Genomic DNA, 19,411 nt, shown 5'->3' with positions numbered 1-19,411 from the left:
CTCGCCAGGGTAGTTTGTGGTTTGTCTCTGTGACCCTTCTGCGTCCTGCTCTCTCCTCGGTGGATCTTATTTTAAAGGCTGTCGGGGCGCCTGGGTGGCTCAGTCGGTTGAGCACCTGACTTCGGTTGAGGTCATGATCTTGCAGTCCGCCGGTTCGAGCCCCGCGTCAGGCTCTGTGCCGGCAGCTCAGAGCCTGGAGCCTGTTTCCAATCCTGTGTCTCCCTCTCTCTCTGCCCCTCCCCCAGTCTCACTTTGTCTCACTCTCTCAAAAATAACTATAAAAAAAAAATTGTTTTATTTTAAAGGCTGTCGTGCACCAGGAGCCGCCTCTGTTTCCTCGGCCCGTAGCTTCCCTGTTCAGTCGCTACTTGGAACCGTGCAAAGCCACCTACACACGCCCCGGATGGGCGATGTGGGTTTCTCCCTGTCCCTCCGTTGCTGGAGACTGGGTTCTGGTACGTTGAGCAGAGGCCTCCCTGGCAAGGACTCCTTCTCCCCCTGTGGTCTTTTCAGAGTTAACAAGGCAGCTTCCTGGCCTGTGTGACTTTTCCTACAGGCTTCTACGAGCTGAGGGGTCAGACCGCTCAGGCCCAGCTGCCTTCACTCCCCTGGCCAGCTGGGCAGTTGGGGTGTGGGAACACAGCTTGAATTCGCCCAGTGACGTCACTGTGTGTGTGGGTTGCTGCTTATGGATCTACTCCCCCGGCCCCCCCCCCACCCCGAAACCTTGGCCTGCACCAGGCCTGGTCAGCAGCACCCATTTTTACAGTCGTTTCCAAGCATTCCCCCCTCCCCCCGATCTGCCACTTAGGACGGAGCCCTTCCCCGGCACGTTGAAGCCCCGTTCATGCTCCGAGGCTGAACGGCTCCTGGTCACCTACTTCTGTCTCAAATCTGCGGGCTCCGTAGGCTCCGGCAGGAAAAAACCGGAAAACGGAGCAGAGAAAGGCACAAATTAATTGACTACATCTGAGACAACACCGGAGAAAATCTCCTGTTTTGTTTTCCTTAAAAAAAATGGCAGCGTTCCAAGACTTCCCTACAGTTTTCCACTGGCTGCCCTTAGATTTAAAGACAAGAGTTCCAGAATCTTGGCTGTTGGGCCTTTACTTTCTGAAAACTCAAAACCAGCTGAACGCATTTAATATTACAAAATTTCCATAAACATTCTCCACAAAGACTGTGTATGTGAAGTTTTTGCCTGGCGGGCATTTTTCTTATTGAAGCTGAAACTCTGGGGCATCGGGGGATTATAATGAAGTGTTGATTTGACCTTAAGTGTTTCGATGCCAACGTGGGCTGTATAGGGACCTGGAAAGAATTAGCTTTCAGGGTTTGTTTGCTTTTTTATTTTTCTTCCTCCCCCCCCCCCCCCCCGAATAAAGGCTAATTGTTTCCAGGCTAATTAATATCGTTTATTTATTATTAGGCAATAGTAAGTGGAATTGAATCCTGGGGAAGAATAACCTGGCCACGCTGAGGTGATGGCAACTCAGATCACACCGTGTTAATTCGGTCTCGTCCGACGTGCAGGGAACAGTTTGCTCTTCGGTAGACGTTGTCCTTTCCTTGCCTTTTCCCACGTAACCGCTAAACCAGAATTCTGCCCTGCTTCGTGCCGGATGGGCTGGGCCTTTCTGGGGTGAGTTAACGATCGAAGGCTGGGCAGGCGCATAAACACGCACGCGGAGGGGGTGGGGGCACTATGCTGGGCTCCCCTGGCTTCGTGGACTACAGTGGCGGCCTTGACATCCTGGTTACAGGGCAGATCCCGCTGTGACCCAGCACGCTCAGAGGCGGGAGGCGGGAGACCGCAGACTGCAGCCCCCCACTGGGCACGTAGGGCGCCCGGTGCCACCCAGTCTGCTGGGGAGGCCCCGATGCCATCTCCTTAGTCTTGTTGGTGGCTTTTGCCTCACACATCCTCAAAGTGACCCTGGCGAGCGAGGGCCGACCGGAGGTGGAAGGTTAGGGAGAGACCAGCACAGGTGGCCAGGGTGTGAACCAGGGGCTGGGTAAGTAGGACTGGGGGTGGAGACAGGAAACCAGGCACTCTTCCCCTGTCCTGTTGTGGGTGTGTGTCCGTCCGCCTGGCCAGAAGGACATGTTCTACAGGCCAGTTTTACGAGGAGGGCACTTGGTTTTTCTGTGGACGTCTAGGTTCCATGTCTGCCCGAGGCTTTTCCTTGCCTGTCGCCCTTGACCTTGACACAGTTAAGAGGATCCTCGGTGGATGTGTGGGAAAGCCCCTGGAGCCCCCTTGCAGTGCCCTTACTTCCCGATTGTGGCCCGGTCACTAAGGCTTACTGTCCTCTCAGACTGCAGCCCCAAAACAGTGGTGGGGCTAGGTCTGCTGCAGGAGGGGAGAAGAGATTGAAACCGGTCTTGGTGGAGGGGGTGGACCCATGGACCTTCACGTCCCCTCTGGGGATAACCATCCAAGGCCCTTGAGAGGTGGGGTGAGCCTTCTCTGGAGCTATGGCTTGAGTTTTGTTTGTGTGGGTCCCTCTCGCAGCAGCCCAGTGGGCCCATCTCTCCTGCGGGGCGGCCCGTCCTGCCCTGAGGCCCAGATGGGCAGCTGGACGCCACGAGGGTGGGGCCTTGCAGCTGTGGGACGTGGGCAGTTCGTGGAGTGCCAACCTGTCCTGTTTGCGCGGCTCAGTTGTAAATGTCCTAGCAGCGGGCGCCCTGTTGACCAGTAGGGCATCTGTGCCAAGAGAGCATTCAGGAGAGAGAAGGCTGAGGTTCTGGATGGTTCTTCAGCCAGTCTTTTTGTTTATTTTCTGAACACAGCCTTGCCGCACGACTCTCACCCAGCTAGGCGACGGGCTGGATGGGAGGCATGTTGGTCTCAGTGACCCAGTTGGGAGTTCAGGTTTTATTTATTTTGAGAGAGAGATCGAGGGGCAGAGAGAGACCATCCGAAGCAGGCTCCACGCTGTCAGCGCAGAGCCCAACACGGGGCTCGAACTCCCGAACCGTGAGATCATGACCTGAGCTGAAGTCAAGGTCGGACACTTAACCGCCTGGGCCTCCCAGGTGCCCCGAGGTGGGTTTGGTTTTTAGAAGGTGCTAATGATGACAATCTGGTCCTGAGGTCTTGTGCCAGGATGGATGACGACTAGCCTTTTCTGAGTACTTGTGTGCGGGACCCGGGCTGGGCTTCCAGATCTCTTCGAAAGGGCCCTCTCGCCTGTGAAGCAGGTGCAGTCTCGGTCTTGGGGCAGAGTCCCAGGTCCTGTTCACCGGTGGAGCCTGGGAGTCTTTGTGTGTGTGTGTGTGTGTGTGTGTGTGTGTGTGTGTGTGTGTGTCCAGCTAGCACTCCGTGCCCTTCTCAGTGGCCCTGTATTGGGTAATTTCATGACTGCCTGAGGTATGATTATTGCAGACGACTCTTGGGTTTTCTAAGTAGTAGATGCTGATGGGGTCCCCTGGATCCGAGATGAGGCTGTGGGTGCCAGGAGCAGGTTCCAGATGAGTCTGGTGCTCTCGGGGCACCTGGGCCGCCTGCTCTGTCCACATCTGCCGCTTTGAGGGTCTTGGGCTGATTTATTACAAGGGCAAAGCTGAGCTGCCCTTCAGCTCCCTGGCTGCCTGGAGATGATGAGTAGGAGGGGCCCCAGTGGAGAGCAGCAGGTAGAGCCGCCCCCACCACCTATGGCAGGACAGTGGGACAGGCATTTTAAAGCCTAGATGACCCAAACGTGAGTAGCCGGAGCACAGAGAATCCAGGTGGGGTTCGGGCCAGGCCTCCGGTGATAACAAGAGCTGACCATCAGAACCTTAGATGCTAGAAGCAGCATTAGAAGGAATTCACACAGAGCAGGTGCAAGTCATTGGGTGTTTTGTCCCTGAAGTGATGCCTGCAGCAGGTGGGATGGTGGGGAGAGCCCAGGCTGAGCGCCCGGGTACCCTCGCCTCACTGCAGCTTGGATGGTAGAGGGCCTTTGGTGCCCTGCAGGGCACAGGAGCTGTAAGGAAAGACGGCCGGAGTTCAGGTGAGAGCAGGACGGATCCTCCCCGAATGATCCAGAAGGCTGCCATCAGGCCCTCTTAGAGCTTGCTCCGGCTCTTCACAGATTTTCCAAGGTGCTCATCTCATTCCATTTCAGAAAAGTAGTCTCACTAACTAGATCCCCTAACAGTAATTTTCCTATGCCTGACTTCAGGTAAGAAACTAAAAATCCAGGAGGAGAGAGATCCTTCTGGGCCATATGCCCTGAATTGTCTGTTTCCTGTACATAGAACGCCCCAGGACACGGCCCGGCTGAGACTCCTCCAGGCTCTGGATGCTGCCCTTCTCCCCGGTCTTGTTACCCTCGGATGTGGGCGGAACACGTTTGCCAAGTGATGTTAAATAGGCTCGCCCAGGTTGATGGTGCAAGCCAAAAATGGGAGCCCTTCTCCCTGGCCGGACGCGGGAGCTGACTGGTGTTCGTCCGCCGCGGCCGAGTCACCTCGTGGACTAGCCCCCACTTGGGCTTCTGAGGTTGCTCGTGGAGGAGTCGTGGTGGTTTTAATCAGCCAAGTCATTTCTGTGCCTTGTTGTGTACTCCTGGAAGTTCTTACAAAAATCCCGGTGGGTGGGGCGCCTGGGTGGCTCAGTCGGTTAAGCGTCTTGTGATCTCACGGTTTGTGGGTTCGAGCCCCGCGTCCCGCTCTGTGCTGACAGCTCGGAGCCTGGAGCCTGCTTCGGATTCTGCGTCTCCCTCTCTCTCTGCCCCTCCCCTGTGCTCACTCATGCTGTCTTAAAATAAATAAAATAAACATTTAAAAAAAAGAAATCCTGGCGGGTCTGCAGGGTACTTTCTCTTGCTCATTGTGCTGTGGTAACAAGGGTTTGTGGGTTTGTAGCTCCAGTTTTTTTAAAAGTACTTCTTTCCACCTTCAAGTAAGAGTGCGTGCTGACTTTAAAGATTTTGACCGTCTTCCAAGCCTTTTAACTTTCTTAATCTGCTAAATAAGCGGTCCCGGTTGGCTTGGGCAGTCTGCAGGCACTCCCGAATTTGTCACCTCCTCTGTGAAGCCTTCCAGCCAGGCAGAGTTGTCTGCTCCTTGTTTCATTAATTTTATTCTGAAGTGTCTCAAAGTAAGAATCTGTACCCACCGGTAAGATTAGGTAACTGTGAACGTGTTAGTGTGTTTCTCTTCAGAACTTTGTTTAAAAACAAGAAGTAACTGTACAGACAGTGCTCGATTTCACTTCACCAATAACGTTTCCTTCCCTCCCTGCTTTCCAAAAGGGACCTTTTCCAGGGCACCTGGGTGGCTCAGTCATTTAAGCATCTGACTCCGGCTCAGGTCATGATCTCACGGTTAGTGGGTTCGAGCCCCGCATCGGGCTCTGTGCTGACCGCTCAGAGCCTGGAACCTGCTTCCGATTCTGTGTCTCCCTCTCTCTCTGCCCCTCCCCCACTCACGTTCTGTCTGTCTCTCAAAAATAAACATTAAACAATTAAACAAAGGGACCATTTTCTGTTATACAGCTGGTCCGTGAACAACATAGGGTTAGGGGCATTGGACCCCGTCCCCACCCCCCATGCTGTCGAAAATCTGCATAGAAGTTTTGACTCTCCCCAAACTTAACTACCAATAACCTATGATTGGCTAGAAGCCGTAAATAACAATGTAAACAGTCCATTGACACACATAGTCTGTTATATAGGCTGTATTGTTAAAATCGTAAGCGAAAATACACTTCTAGGACCGTATTCTATTTTCTTGAAAAAATCCGCATGTTACGTTGACCCGCACAGTTCGCACTGACGTCATGCAAGGGTCAGCTGTAGATACAATTTCCTTATGGTTTTGGACATGCCTTGTTTACACATCTGTGTGTCTGTAAACGTTTGAGGATCTGTGGTTGTGCAGAGCGTTGGAAATGGAACGAAAGGGGAAGCCAGTGACCTACAAGGACAAACAATACTAGACCAAGGATGTAAGTTCTGTTCTGCAGTTAGTTACAAATGTGATTTTCTGCTGTGTTCCAGACCTAGTGAGATCCAGAGAGGAATCAAATGTAATCAAGGCATTTAACATTCAGGAGACTCAGAGGGGTGATTGGGTGGCCCAGTCAGTTAAGCTTGATGGCATCTCAGGTCATGATCTCATGTTTCATGAGGTCAAGCCCCATGTCAGGCTCTGAGCTGAGTGTGGAGCCTGCTTGGGATTCTCTGTCTCCCCCTTCCTCCCTTCCCTCCCCCTCCCCTTCGTCTCCCCCCGCCCCTTCATTGTTACAGAAGGCGTTACAGAAGACCTCTAGGAGATGGGTTTTGAAGGGTGAACAGGAGTTTGCTAGGCAAGCCTCCTGAAAATCAAGATGGTTCCTCAATAGGGTAAATGCTTAGTTACTAAACATGAAACTTACTTGTGTCTTGGGTGTTCGCCACCACTGAATAGCCTGGCAGTCTCTGTCCCCTCCCTGTCACCCCTCCTTGGGTTGGAAAGTTTGTGGCCTAAGGTGGTGTGGAGGCACAGCTGGGAGTGAATTATTTCTTGACCTCACATGTGATAACTGTGACTGTAGAGGCCACCCTTTTTCTGAATACTCCGGCAGGGCCACGCCTGCCCTTGGCCTCCGTTCTAGTTGGCGGTGTGGGAGCCGGCTGGTGCCCGCGCACTCAGATGCCCTGATTCCTTACGTTGACGGGAGAACACACAAGTATGGGGTCCTTTTGAGGGGGGAGTGGACGGACCTGGGAGGTGCAGTGGTTCCTGTCTCTGACTTGCTGCATACTTAGGCAGGTTACGTCCCAGAATTGGATCCCAAGAGATGACCCCATTGTTTTAAAGGAGGAGACCGTGGATAAAGAAACTCCAGCTTCCTAAGATTCAAATGATTTGAAAAGTAGAGTGCGGTGGGAAGCTTGGTTGCTGTCATTTCATGCACTTCTTGAAATATTAATCAACCATTTGAGTCCTGGTTGATTAGAATCTGGGCCCCCGGAAGGAATGGTCAGGTTTGACCGCGACAGTTCGCTTCCGGGCTGCATACCTCTGCTGTCTCACGGGACGTGAGAAAAGACTGCCTTGAAACGTGGACGGTCCGATTTGCATAACACCTGCAGTGTTGCAATCCTGTCTGTTCTTCGTGGGAAAGCCACCGAAAAGACACCTGGACCCACTTGCCCGGGTGCCTTTGCCTTTTCAGGCAGCCAGAGGAGCCCCTTCCCACCTGCCCCTCTTACAACTCGGTGCGAATAGGAAGAGGTTCAGATAATGTGATGGCACCATAGATCTCCTCTTCATTCCTTGTATAGTAAAATAAATGTGAGTGCTGTTCAATGCATCACCTCATTTCATATTGCATTTGCCAAGAAAGTGCAATTTTATTGAACATTAGGATTGAATTCTTAACTGAGTAATCAATTTCAGCAGTAAGTTAAAATGCCTTCTATTAATGGTCAACTGCAACCGTTAATCAGAGTTACTGTGGATTAACAGTTGTCAGCATTTATGCTAATAGCACGTATAAACCATGGGCTTATGAATTGCACTTCATACTTCCATGTTTCTCAAACAGTTGGTAATACTTTTTGCTTGAAGGTATTGATTGTTTTGTCCCTTTGCTTGCTACTTGAAGATGTAAAGGGATGTAAATGATATTTTCATGGTGATGACACAATATCACCTGCTGGTCTTGTGCGCTTGGCTTTGTGTCAGAATAGATGGAAAGGGTTCATTTGTTCTGGTGCTCTGCTGTTTAATTTGATCTGGTGTGTGACTAAAGCAAGACAAATAGTATTTTTAATGAAACCATTTAATAACCTCTGGTAGCTTAGAATCGAAGGCACGGGGAAAATGCAATTAAGCAATGGCTAGATGTAAACAACAACAGAAAAAAATCACTGCTTCGGTTCCACTGACCCAATTCATTGTGCTTTCAGAGTTTCGTCGCCTTAAATGGTTTTGAGCCAATGAAGCTGGATTCCCTTAAAAAGACGGACGGCCCATCGTGTGAACGGTAGTTTGTGGACAGATTTGTATTGGTGAGTTATTGTAAAATATCTCCAGGTAAAAGTTCAGGTTTTCTAAGACCCCTCTGGAATGCGTTTTCAATTAGTTGATGACTATGGATCGCCAGCAGGCTCTGGATGTTTCACTGGGATGTCTAATAGCAGGATCATATTGATTGTCTTTCAATTAATTGCATCTGGTATTTTCATTTATCAGAAGCAAAATACATGTAATTAACTCTGAGGCAATATAGTTCAACGTAAAGTGATTGTTGCTGCTGCTGCTGCTACAGAGATAAGTCAACGGAAATTACACTACTAGGAAACTCAAGGCAGAATGGAAGTCGTGTTACGACTTCTCGACGTATTAATTGCAAAGAATAAAAATGAATTAGGGAAATCGTCTCATGCTGTCCCAGGAGGCTTGAGTAAAAAGGTAGATAGGTGTCTAGAGAAAAGAAAGCAGCTTGCTGATGAAGGCACATCTCTAATGAGCTTAGATTCTTAGCGTTACCAACCTCGAGGATGTCTTGAACACCTAACGATTTTTTCTGGTGGACTTGCTTGGGGATGTGGGTGTGCACAGAGGAGAGCGTTCAATTTTGCCTGCACTCATTTGGACTGTGGCTGAGAAAGTATCGATTGATGTCTTTCAGTCCTTACCCATGGCGAGGTTTGGAGGTCCAGAGTCTAGTTGCCACATGCCGTTAGCCATTTTTCACAAAACCTGCATCTTACTCAAAGTCTCAAAATGCAAGCAACTTCTCAGAAGTGATTGATTTTTATCCTGCTGGAAAAAAAAATGTTTTCTCCTCGAGCTAACAGCGTCGTTTAAAAGCAAGAAAAAGTGTGAGAGCAGATCTTCTGCGTGTCCTGTCACACCTCCGGGCACGTCCCCCAACGTGTTGGATCACACAGAGCCTCCGGTTCGGGAAAGGGCAGGTTCCGCCCTGCAGGCTTGGGCCCCGCTTTCTTCGGAGCCGGGGCCCGTGAGAGGCTTGCGGTGAAGTCGCCTGAACCCAGCAGGCCGCGTGGGTTGTGGCCCGGGGAGGGGTCTCACTGAGTGTCCCCGTGAGGTAGCAGGATCAGGTGGAGATCCTGATGTCACCACCTGGGCCTGCCAGGCCCCCCCCCCCGCCAGCACTAGCCTCTTCTAGGCATTTGGAGGTTTTATTCGTGCATCAGTAACGGGGCAATGATGGTCCCCCACCTGCCCTGCCTTTTAAGATGAAACTTGATCAAGAAACCCAGAAACCTCCCCCAGGCGTGACCCAGAGGGCTGGCCCGACCACAGGCCACAGCAGAGTGTGCAGACAGAGGAGACCCCTATTCTTGGAGTAGTTCTAAGACTCTTAGCCCTTGGGAGGACGAGAGACTAGAAATGTTGAACATTCGTTGGGGGGGGGGGGGGCGCGGGCATTGAGCGTTGCCTATCAAGGCCAACATTTCTTTCTCTTCTGGCTTTCTCCCACTCTTCTAACAGAAACCTTTAGCTTAAGACCCTGTGTGCTGGATTCTCAGGCAGAGATACTGTTGTTACAGAATCTTCGTGGGCCTGGGGTTGGTGGGATGTCGGTTTCCGTGTTGGGTGTTGAGGCCAAAGAGGTTTTCAGTGGCGTCACCACTGTGACGGCGATGGAAATTCATTGGACTCCCACGGGCGTCCAGTTCTGCTGCCAACTATTTTATAGACCTTGGAGGGTTGGAAAACTATGTCCTCTAAAGATAAGCCTATGGGAATTCATAGTATAGGGATGAAATGGACTTTTTATGTATCTATATATAGATCTATAGATGTGTAGACATAGATATGTAGATAGAGTGTATATATAGAGAGAGAAGATAGAGATATATATAGATCACAAACATGGTTGAGTAACCACATTTTCATTTGGCTCAACCTGATCATTGAACCACCGCGGGCTGCTGTTTATCGGTGGTCTCGATCCAGAGAGCTGAACGTTAACGTTGCATAAATGCATCTGTACCGGAATGAAATTGCAACACGGTCCCTATAACAAATTTTTCCCAAGAACTGAGCATGCTCAGATGCTGGCCGGATAGGCCGGTTCCCCCTGCTGTGTTTGGGGCATACTTTTGGGTGACCCCTCGGAGGAGCTTGAGATGTGCGGTACCGCGTGGGAGCTGACTGTAGTCAGAGCATCGTTACTGTGCCAGGAGGGTGCCTCTCTGCCTTCAGTTGGCCCGGAGTCCCCAGCACTGGGCATCCCGCCATGGGGCTTTACCTTTGCCCCGACCACCCTCACAGATACAGAGGGGACCTCTACACGTCCTTAGAAGCGTGTGTTCGCTTCTGGACCTCTTCTCTGTGGTTCATCACTGTGACCAGTAAGTTGTACCTCACTTTTTGGTGGCTGCCCATTCAGCCCCACCTGCAGTAGATGCACAGCGACAGAAGAGGGACGTCTTGCATTACAGCCCGAAGAAGGACCACGTGTTGATTTCACCCCGGTAACTCACCTGCTGAGGTCTCTGGTCTACACAGAGCTTGTTTAATGTGGGCAGAGGAGAAGGAAGTAGATGAAAAGCACAAAACTCAGGAAAACCACAGCCTCCAAGTGGCAAACCCGAGAGGCTCTGGAACCGTTTATACGTCATTTTTGACCTCTTCGTGTTTTTGAGTATGTCCCCATTTAAAAGCATTCTATGCCTGTTATTCTAGACTTCGTTAATTTGGTTTGTGGCCTCATAAAAATAAACTGCAAATGACACATTTAAGTTTTCTCCCCGCAAAGAGGCTCATTTTCTCATTACGAATGAATAACGACATGTGACGTTTCCATCTTGCACTTCTGTTGTAGGTTTTTTGCTCTTCCTTCTGTATGTTGTTACTTGTTACAATGAAAACCCAGCATGCCTTTTGCTGGTTTGCTGATTCCCCACCCCCCGTCCCCCACCGCAACCAGAGTTGCATTCTCCATCGGTGGGTCATTGTTGTCTTTGCACCGTTTTGTTATTGAGCGTCAGTGTTTGCGTCAGCACCCAGGTACCTTGTAATTGCCACAAAAGTGGCAGTGGGGGGAATAAAAGCACTTTTTGTTACATGCCTACACATAAGTGCAAATGCAAATCAAAGCTCTTCGCCTTCATTCTGTACAGTGATGGGGGGCGGGTAGCAGTGGCTGTGGTTTGGCAAAGACACGGCAGCGTATCTAACTGCTTGCGCACAGAGAAGCTTGTGCATGGTGTTATTTTGACGGATCGGATAATGATGTGAATGCTGGACCTACTGCGCACGCGGGCGCGCGCGCGCGCACACACACATCACCGACGGCCGCAAGCTGAGATCCCCAGGGCGCTGGCAATGTTTGTGCCTGGTGGGTGTGGAGGGCCTCACCCGGTCTGCTGTGGGCACCAGGCTGTGCTGGCCATCTGCAGTGTGGCTTTAGTGGACCAGCAGGGCTCTGTGAAGCCCTCTGCCTGGTTGTTAGAGCCTCTGCCCTGTTTCTGCCAAGACGGATTTCGTTCCCAAAAAGCAGAAGGGAAAGTATTGCCCTACTCTAGGAACGAATAAGCTTACACCGTGGGGTCTGCTGGTCCTGGCACCGTGGCCCCCCAGGGTCCTCGAGCTCTTGGCCTGCACTAGGGACGAGCCATCGTGCTCCAGATGTTCGGCCAGAGGCGAGGCTGCCAACATCGGAAACCACAGACCAGAGAAAGATACGCAGGGCCTTCTATCTGTGGGGGAACTCTCTAGATGAGAAACAGCCAGGAGGCTGAGCTGGGGGCCAGGGGGTGCGGGGATGCTCCTGGAGCTTCAGCCGTCTCTGCGGAAATGGGAGGAGGGCCCCAGCTGGGCTCTGGGTTCTTCAGCCCTGTTGGGATTTTATTCCTGAGCCGCACGGGATTTTATTCCTGAGCCGCACGTCCAAGTTCACATGGTAGCCGTTCTCTGGGAGGGTGTTGATTCGGCCCTTGTTCTTTCCTCCTGAGACCCTCAAAACCCTAGCACAGCTCCTGGGCAGAACCACAGAGGTCATCCGTGCAGCCCCCTGGTTTCTGTTCTTGGGAGTTTATCCCTGTCCACGCTGCACGGGTCCAGCCTCCAGCTCCCGGTGGGTGGATTTTGTGCTGTCGCTGCTGCTGCCCGTCCCCCACTCCCCAAGACCGCTGGTTCTAATCCCAGCCAGTTAACCAGCCAGGGAGGTGCGGAACCAGTCTTAATTTTCACTCTGTCGTGCGTCTGTCCGGAATAAGCACGCCCGCCTGTATTTCCTGGGGTTCCCAGCCGGGGTGGGTCTCTGCCTACTTGTGCTTCTGCTGGAGGGCCCAGCTTGGGAGGGGGTGGCTGCCCGTGGCCCTCTCTCCTGGTGGGGCAGGAGCTGTGACATTATGGAGCACGCCGTCCTTGTGTTCCGCTGGGAGACGTGGACATGCGGGCCACCTCCCTTTTCAAGATCCCCATTTTATCAGTGAGCAACTTGATGGTCCGATCTCTGTGCCAGCACATGGGGCCTGTGAGAGAGAAGAGCTGGAGACACCGACCAGGGAGCCCCAGACTCCGGTTTCCCCTCGCCCCCTGCAGAAACCCTGCAGTGTCGTGACTTGCTTTACCGGCATCGCGGGACCCCTTGGTGGCTAGTGATGCCTCCTGGGGCCCGTGGCTGTTCTCAAGTGTAGGATGAGTCTGTCCCTACGCCAAGCACTTGGGTACGTGTGAAGGGGGGGAGCGTGAGCCACTGCTTGTCCCCGTGGGTGCGGCTGTGGTGCAGGACTCGTGCACAGAGAAAGCCCCTTTCCTTTCTCTGGTCTCCCCAGTGGACAGCGGAACAGCACCCCAAGTTCCCAGCAACCAGAGGTGATTGTCAGCTGACCGAGGCTTGACACATGGGTGTTAGAAGTGTTTGAAGGAGAGCAGGGAGGAGGAGGAGGTGACCTGCCAGGGTCAGGGCCCCACTGGTTGAAGGATACGATATTTTAAGTTTACGACAAGTTTCGTAATGGGGATTGTGGATGTGGTTGTGTGAGTGGGTGGGGAAGTGAACTTTCTCTTACCAAAAACATTAGGATCCTGGGGCGCCTGGGTGGCTCAGTCTGGTTAAGCGTCCGACTTTGGCTCAGGTCATGATCTCACAGGCGTGAGTTCGAGCCCCGCGTCAGGCTCCGTGCTGACAGCTGGGAGCCTGGAGCCTGTGTCTCCCTCTCTCTCTGCTCCTCCCCTGCTTGTGCACTCTCTTTCTAAAAACCAAACAAACATTAAAAAGCAAAAAAAAGGGGCGCCTGGGTGGCGCAGTCGGTTAAGTGTCCGACTTCAGCCAGGTTACGATCTCGCGGTCCGTGAGTTCGAGCCCCGCGTCCGGCTCTGGGCTGATGGCTCAGAGCCTGGAGCCTGCTTCCGATTCTGTGTCTCCCTCTCTCTCTGCCCCTGCCCCGTTCATGCTCGGTCTCTCTCTGCCTCAAAAATAAAAAAAATTAAAAAAAAAAAATAAAAAGCAAAAAAAAACCCATTGGGACCCCTAATCCGCCAGTCCAAGAGTGATTAACAGGAGAGGAAAAGGTTATTTTGCGTGTTTTATTTGGTGTGTGTGTTTGTGTCACCACTGTGACCACTACCTCGAGAATGCGTTAGACCGTGAACTTTTGTTTTTAACCTGGTGTGACTTTTAAGTAGTTTCTGTTGCGCCTCCCCCCCCCCCCCCCGCCCCCAAGGTTTTCATGGAGGGACGGACGCCGCATCTCTGGGTTCTAGTGTAACCTGGCATCACTTTATCAATTTTGCCACGGCTCCCTGTGCCACAGATGCTATAAGAAATATGTCACACACGGCTCAGGAAGTAGCCCGTGTGACCCTGAAAGAGCTCCGGATTTTCAGAGCGTTTCGTCATCCGGTTTCGGCACCCTGATTTAAGCGTTTTCTGAAATGAGGCTTTGGGCAATGGCTGTGAGTCCGGTCGTCCCCGGAGTTGGTGTCCCCAGGTCTGTTGTCTGTGGCTCCTGTCTAACTCCCAGCAGAACACTCCTGCTTGCTTGATTGATCGACTCCTTTATTTTTGGCAAACTGGGTACCTCCCACCTAGCCCCATGCTGTTCGAAATCCAGTCTTCTCTGCTGAGTACATTCGCAATTAATGCTTTCCACGTAGCAATTAAGATAATTCCCCTAGACTTGTACCAGTTAAGGATATATAGGAGGTTTGAAGAGAAAATGCGGTGTAGTTCATTGGTTTTTTTGGGGGGGAGGGGGGGGGAGTACATGGGTGATACATGAGAGCGTGGGCCACGAGTGGACTTCTGTGCCGGGGGGAAAATGGAGCATTTTCCTGTACTTAATCCTAAGAAGCAGCCTGAACGATGACATTTATACATATTTCATAATGTGGTTTCTTCAGGCACGGGGAGCAAACAAATCAGTTTCTCAGCAGTATACTATTTAAAAGACCCAGCAACAGCCTGTGGGGTAAGTTGGAGATGCTGTTAAAATTAATTATATATGGCAAAAAGATAGAACATTAGGGAAAAAAGTTAGCGTGTGGAGATTAAAAAAAACACGAACCGCGGACGAGGTGCAGTTCTGAGCATCCGATTCCAGAGTTTCATTTCCGTTCCTTCATAATTGGGCGCTGACAACAGTGACTCCCCACAGAGGACCCCGTTCCCCAAGTCCCCATCTTTCCCCAGGCGGGCAGGATCGGGCGTCCCCGAGAGCTTCTCATCGGATCCGTTTGGAGGGGGCCTTGATTTGTCAGACCGTGTTGTGCCGTCTTTTCATATAGGAGACGGGGCAGAAAATGAGTCTTGGTGGTAAAGCTATCTGATTCCTGTGCCTTGTAACCCAACACCTTTGCTGTGGTCGCCTTCCCTCCTTCCGGTTCAGCTATACATTGTTTAACTCGAAGGAAACCTTTGTTGGCCTGGACAGGGTGTAACCTACAACTCCTTGAAAAATTCAGCCGGATCGGGGCAGCGGGGCGATCGCTCTCCATCGGTTTCCATCGGGGGGCAGGGCGGGGCGGGCTGGTGCTTTTGCTCATGAGCACCAGAGCCTTGGATCCAGCCTCGCCCCTCTAGGGCAGCGTGGGATGTGGGCTTAGCGGTATGTGGGTTTGCTGGAATGCCCCTTGTCCCCTCCGGCCGCGACCGTCTCTGCAGACTGAACACCTGTGTCTCCTCCCACAGGTCGGCGGGACTGAAGGCGCCCTGTGGGACGCCGTCTGGAGGGGGGGGCTCTGTGTCCTGGGAGGTCCAGGCTCAAGCTGCCCTTGGCCTCAGCCGCATCTCTTAATCAATGTGATCATCTAGTGAGATTGGCTGGAGTCCTCGCATGGGTTGCCTGAGCGGAGGAGGTGGCGACCTGTGACCTGCCCTGAGCTCTTAGTCACTGATAGCACGGATTTTAGCAGGGATTTTAGTCTCTGATGGTGCCGAGCCTTCTGACTCTTATCAGGGTGAAATGACACAATAAGGGTTAAGGAGCAGGGCTCTGGGGGCGCCTGGGTGGCTCAGTCAGTTGAACGTCCGACTTGGGCTCAGGTCATGATCTCACGGTTCGTGGGTTTGAGCCCCGCGTCGGGCTCTGTGCTGCCAGCTCGGAGCCTGGAGCCTGCTTCGGATTCTGTCTTCGTCTCCCTCTGCCCTCCCCCGGGCATGCACGTGCGCTGTCTTTCCCTCTCTCTCCCTCTCTCTCCCTCTCTCTCCCTCTCTCTCCCTCTCTCTCTCAAAAAATAAACATTAAAAAAATTAAAGAGCAGTGCTCTGTTGACATGGAACCTTCCAGAGTGATAACTGTAAGCTCCCGAGGAAGAAGCCACGGCCCCCTTCGTTTTCTGTACACGGTCCGCATGTTATGGACTACAATAAACGGTCCACAGACGACTTCTTGAGTGAGTGGATCCCAGGCTGCGGTGGGGCCAGGGAGGTGTGGACTGGGCTCCTGCTGGAACCATCCCAGCATCTGTCTGGAAGGGCAGGGTTGATTCTGCATTAGCTGGGGAGTGGATTCTGCAGACAGAAGGCAAACCAGCATGACATATTACCTGTCGGGGAAGGGGGGGGGGTGGGGGGAGCGGTGTATGCGTTCCTGAAATAATAAAGCCATGTTCCCGAGCTTTCCGAGGCAGGAAGGCAAAGGCATGCCCCCGCCTCCCCTGTGTACAAGTTGGGTGGGGAGTTAGAATTCTCCGTGGCTTGCAGGTCCTTGCAGGCACCTTGCAGGGTGCCGTGCTTGCGGGAGCCTTGCGGGCAAGGGGGCTTGGGGTTCAGCCGCCGGCACCACATCTGAGCAGGGATTATGAGGACAGAAAGAAGGTCCAACTGGCTCCCAGAGCCTCGTGGCTCCTTCAGGTCCCTTGGGACTGAAGGACAGATGGCCTGTGTATTAAATTCCTTCGTGAACCCCGGGCCTGAACTCAAGGGCAGCTTGTGTCTGGACCTCCCAGGCCTGCCTTGCCTGCCTTTGGAGGTTTGGAAGCCTGTTCCCCCCCGCCTGTAGAGCTCACGGCCCCGGTCCCGCATTTGTTGCGAACCTTACCTTTTGAGAGTCCTGGCGTTTTCATAATTCAGTCGAAACTCACTGCTGCTTCCTAATTACAGCAGAAGATGACCTCTAAACCGCGACATGGGGTTGCAACTTCCTCTAGGAAGGAGGATTCGTATTGATTTGTACTCTGATCTCCCACGGGCTTAAGTGGCAGCACCACAGAGGCCTGTTTAGGGCCGGAAAGCCTTCTGCCTGTGTGTTTAAACAGAGCAGATTGATGCAGCGTTAGACTTGGCCGGGAAGCAGCCCAGCTCTTTAGCCTGGAACTGCATCCTCGCAGCCCCCCCCCCCCCCCGCCCCCGCCCCCCGGCAGCCCGATGGCTTTGGCACATCTTCCGCGTGTTTGCACAGGGCAAGTAAAGGAAGGGTCCAGTTGCAGAGGCAAAGACTTGGCTGTGGCCCTGGTGATCGGTGGGAGGGAAGGGTCCTGATGGCGGAGCCAGGAGATCCTTACAGTGCCACCGGCCCCCTCTCTGATGCCACTGACCTTGGACAAACCGGAGCCTCCTGTGCTTCGTGCCTCAGACTCCCCCTCTGTCAGATGGGCTTAATCTCCATTTGGGCGTTCAGTGAAATCCTCACTGGGGTACCTGGTCCACGGTAAGGGCTTTGCACTGGTGACTGCTGTTCTCCTCATCATTAGCAGCGGCAGCAAATGAGATGGCCATGCCCTTGGCCGGGGGGCGGGGCGGTGGGTTAGCCCTGGTGACCTGCCCACGGCTGGAGGACACGCCGTACAGGAGGCACCTGCAGTGTAGCTTACGCGAACGTTTTGATGAAAGGTGGCTAGAATTCTAGACTTCCTTGCTCATTACAGATTGTGTTGTGGTTTCCTCCTGGAACTTTGGGAGTGGAGCACTCCCCCTGCCCCGTCCCTCACTGTGATGCTTGCAGTGACGTTTCTTCATCAAGAGATGAAGGGTTTAGGGTTCCCCAAAGGCTTTCTCACATATTGCACATTGGATCTGAGTTCTTATTGTTGTGAGGAGCTGATCTGAGCCACAGGGAGGGGAGGCGTTGGGAGTCCAGGTTCTGTGCCCAGATGTGACAGGCCTCCTGGATACCCATTTGGCAACGTGGCCTTGCACTGGGAACCGGTCATCCCTCTCCTGTCCGTGGCCCAGGTGTCTGCAGTTTGGCCGAATGTGAAGTGTGGCCCAACATGAAGCGTGAGGCCAGCAGCGAGGGGTCAGCCGTGGAGAGGTCCAGCATCCGGAGCGATGCCGGGAGAGGCCGGTTAGCACGGCCACTTGCCAGGAAAGTCTGTTCGATTCAGGTCACCAGGCTTGGACTCCTGCGTTTTATGGCAAAGTCTGAAAATGCAGATTTGTAGCAACCAATGTTAATGAATTCAGACTGTTTGAATTTCACACTGAATAATGGCTGGAACTGTGAGAGCCAGGGGCTTATGAGGTCCTTGGATCGTTGTAATCTTTTCTCAAGATGCAGTTGATAGCATGATGTAATATCACATTACTTTTATTAACAGTCCCGGTCATAAGAGAAACACACCTATTAGGATAGGAGAATTGAGTAAAAATAGTGGTAATAACAAGACAATTTGGAATATGTAATATATTCAGTAAATTTCAAAATGCCGCATCTCATTTGAAATGCAATGTTGTGCCCGTGGATATTGAACGCAATACCTCTGTACCCTAGGGCATCCTCTTTTCTACATTAAAAAAATATTCTATTTCAATGCAGATTTTGATTTGCAATCTAGGAAGAAAATTCCGGGAGTATGGGGAGAAGGACAACTCTGCATCTATTAAATCAATTTTGGTCTTATGCTATTCTTGCTCTCCCTGCACCCCTTTCTCCCCGACCCTCCTCTCCCCCAAAAAGGTAGATTCTAAACACACGAGTAAGGACGGTGCACAAAAGTTTTCAGAGGATAATCGTGTTGTCACACCTTTGTCTGTCTTAGAATTCTCTGCCACCTGCCCCCTCCAAAAGCCAAGCTCGAGAAACACAAAGGTCCCCAGATTTCTTCACAGGGGCAGAAGCCTGAGAGTTTCTCCCTTTATCCCGAGGTAATTGTCACAGGAGGGAATGAACACGTGTCCTAGGAGTCTGTTCATACGAGCCCACACTGGTGGCGTTGAAGCGGTCTTAATTTCCGGATTTCTTGCAGCTACTTCTGCGTTTGTGTGTGCGTGCGTCCTTATTTCCGTCGCTTTTCCACATACGTTCCGAGGACCCTTAACCTGGAAAACCAGTGGAACAGCCCCGTTGCTGGATGCAAATGTCGGGAAGATGTTAGGGTTTCCCTTCTCAGCACAGAAGTGACTTTGTTTGATGTCGAGCTTCGGTTACCAGAGAAATGGATTTATAGCTTTTGACATTCTACTCTTAGAATTAATTAGGTGGCTAATCATTATAAATACCATTTTCTTTTCCTGTTGTCTCCATTTAATAGAGCATCTTCTGTTCTCCACACTTGTCAGTTTCAAACCGAGTGTTGTGTTTGGGCTTTTATGCTCTGCCAAGGGAAAATGAAAGTAAATTCTTTATAATATGCTAATTGATCTATTTGGGAATTTTTAGATATAGACAACATCTGTGCTTGCCAGTAACACAGTTAATGGCTTCCGTTCCTCAACGTATGAGAAGGTCTTCACGGTGTGTGTGTGACCTTGCTGAGACATACTGTGTCATCCCCAGGGCTTGGCGGTGTGGAATGGGGGAGGGGGGGGTCTTTTCCAGGTGCCTTGGACCTAGGCCTGAGTCCATGTAGAATCCTATTTTGAGGGTGTCTCTGGCCAGAGTGCACTGGGATTGGTTCTGGGAAGAATCCAAGATGGCTGGCCCTGGTCTTGGGCCCCTGTAAACCCACCTCCAGCCTAGACCTGGTGGGAGTGACAGGTTCAGGGCAAATCACCTTGGGCCTAGGTAGTGCTCAGAACCCTCTGTCCTCACAGGTGATGGCGTCTTTCCTGGTAGCAGGTGTACTCTTG

At 52.0% G+C, this 19,411-nt stretch overlaps 1 protein-coding gene across 7 annotated transcripts in view; it reads left to right on the top strand.

Moving 5' to 3' along the window:
• The window catches only part of CTBP2 (C-terminal binding protein 2), a 159,503-nt gene that overhangs the window by 41,409 nt on the left and 98,683 nt on the right, over positions 1 to 19,411 (top strand). For 5 of the 7 annotated variants that reach the window (XM_027063345.2, XM_053207101.1, XM_053207098.1 and 2 more), the window contains one exon: positions 7,887 to 7,988. The exons of 1 other annotated variant lie outside the window; for it this stretch is intronic. The gene's annotated coding sequence lies outside the window, so the exon portion shown is untranslated. Of the gene's footprint in view, positions 1 to 1,450; positions 1,643 to 7,886; positions 7,989 to 19,411 lie in introns of those variants that run through there. One more of the 7 variants, XM_053207099.1, reaches the window with a different exon arrangement.

The sequence above is a fragment of the Acinonyx jubatus genome, chromosome D2, assembly GCF_027475565.1.
Source record: "Acinonyx jubatus isolate Ajub_Pintada_27869175 chromosome D2, VMU_Ajub_asm_v1.0, whole genome shotgun sequence".
In the NCBI taxonomy this organism is placed as follows: domain Eukaryota; kingdom Metazoa; phylum Chordata; class Mammalia; order Carnivora; family Felidae; genus Acinonyx; species Acinonyx jubatus.
Note: the sequence above shows the minus strand (reverse complement) of the source record. Positions and strands in the feature narration are given on the sequence as shown.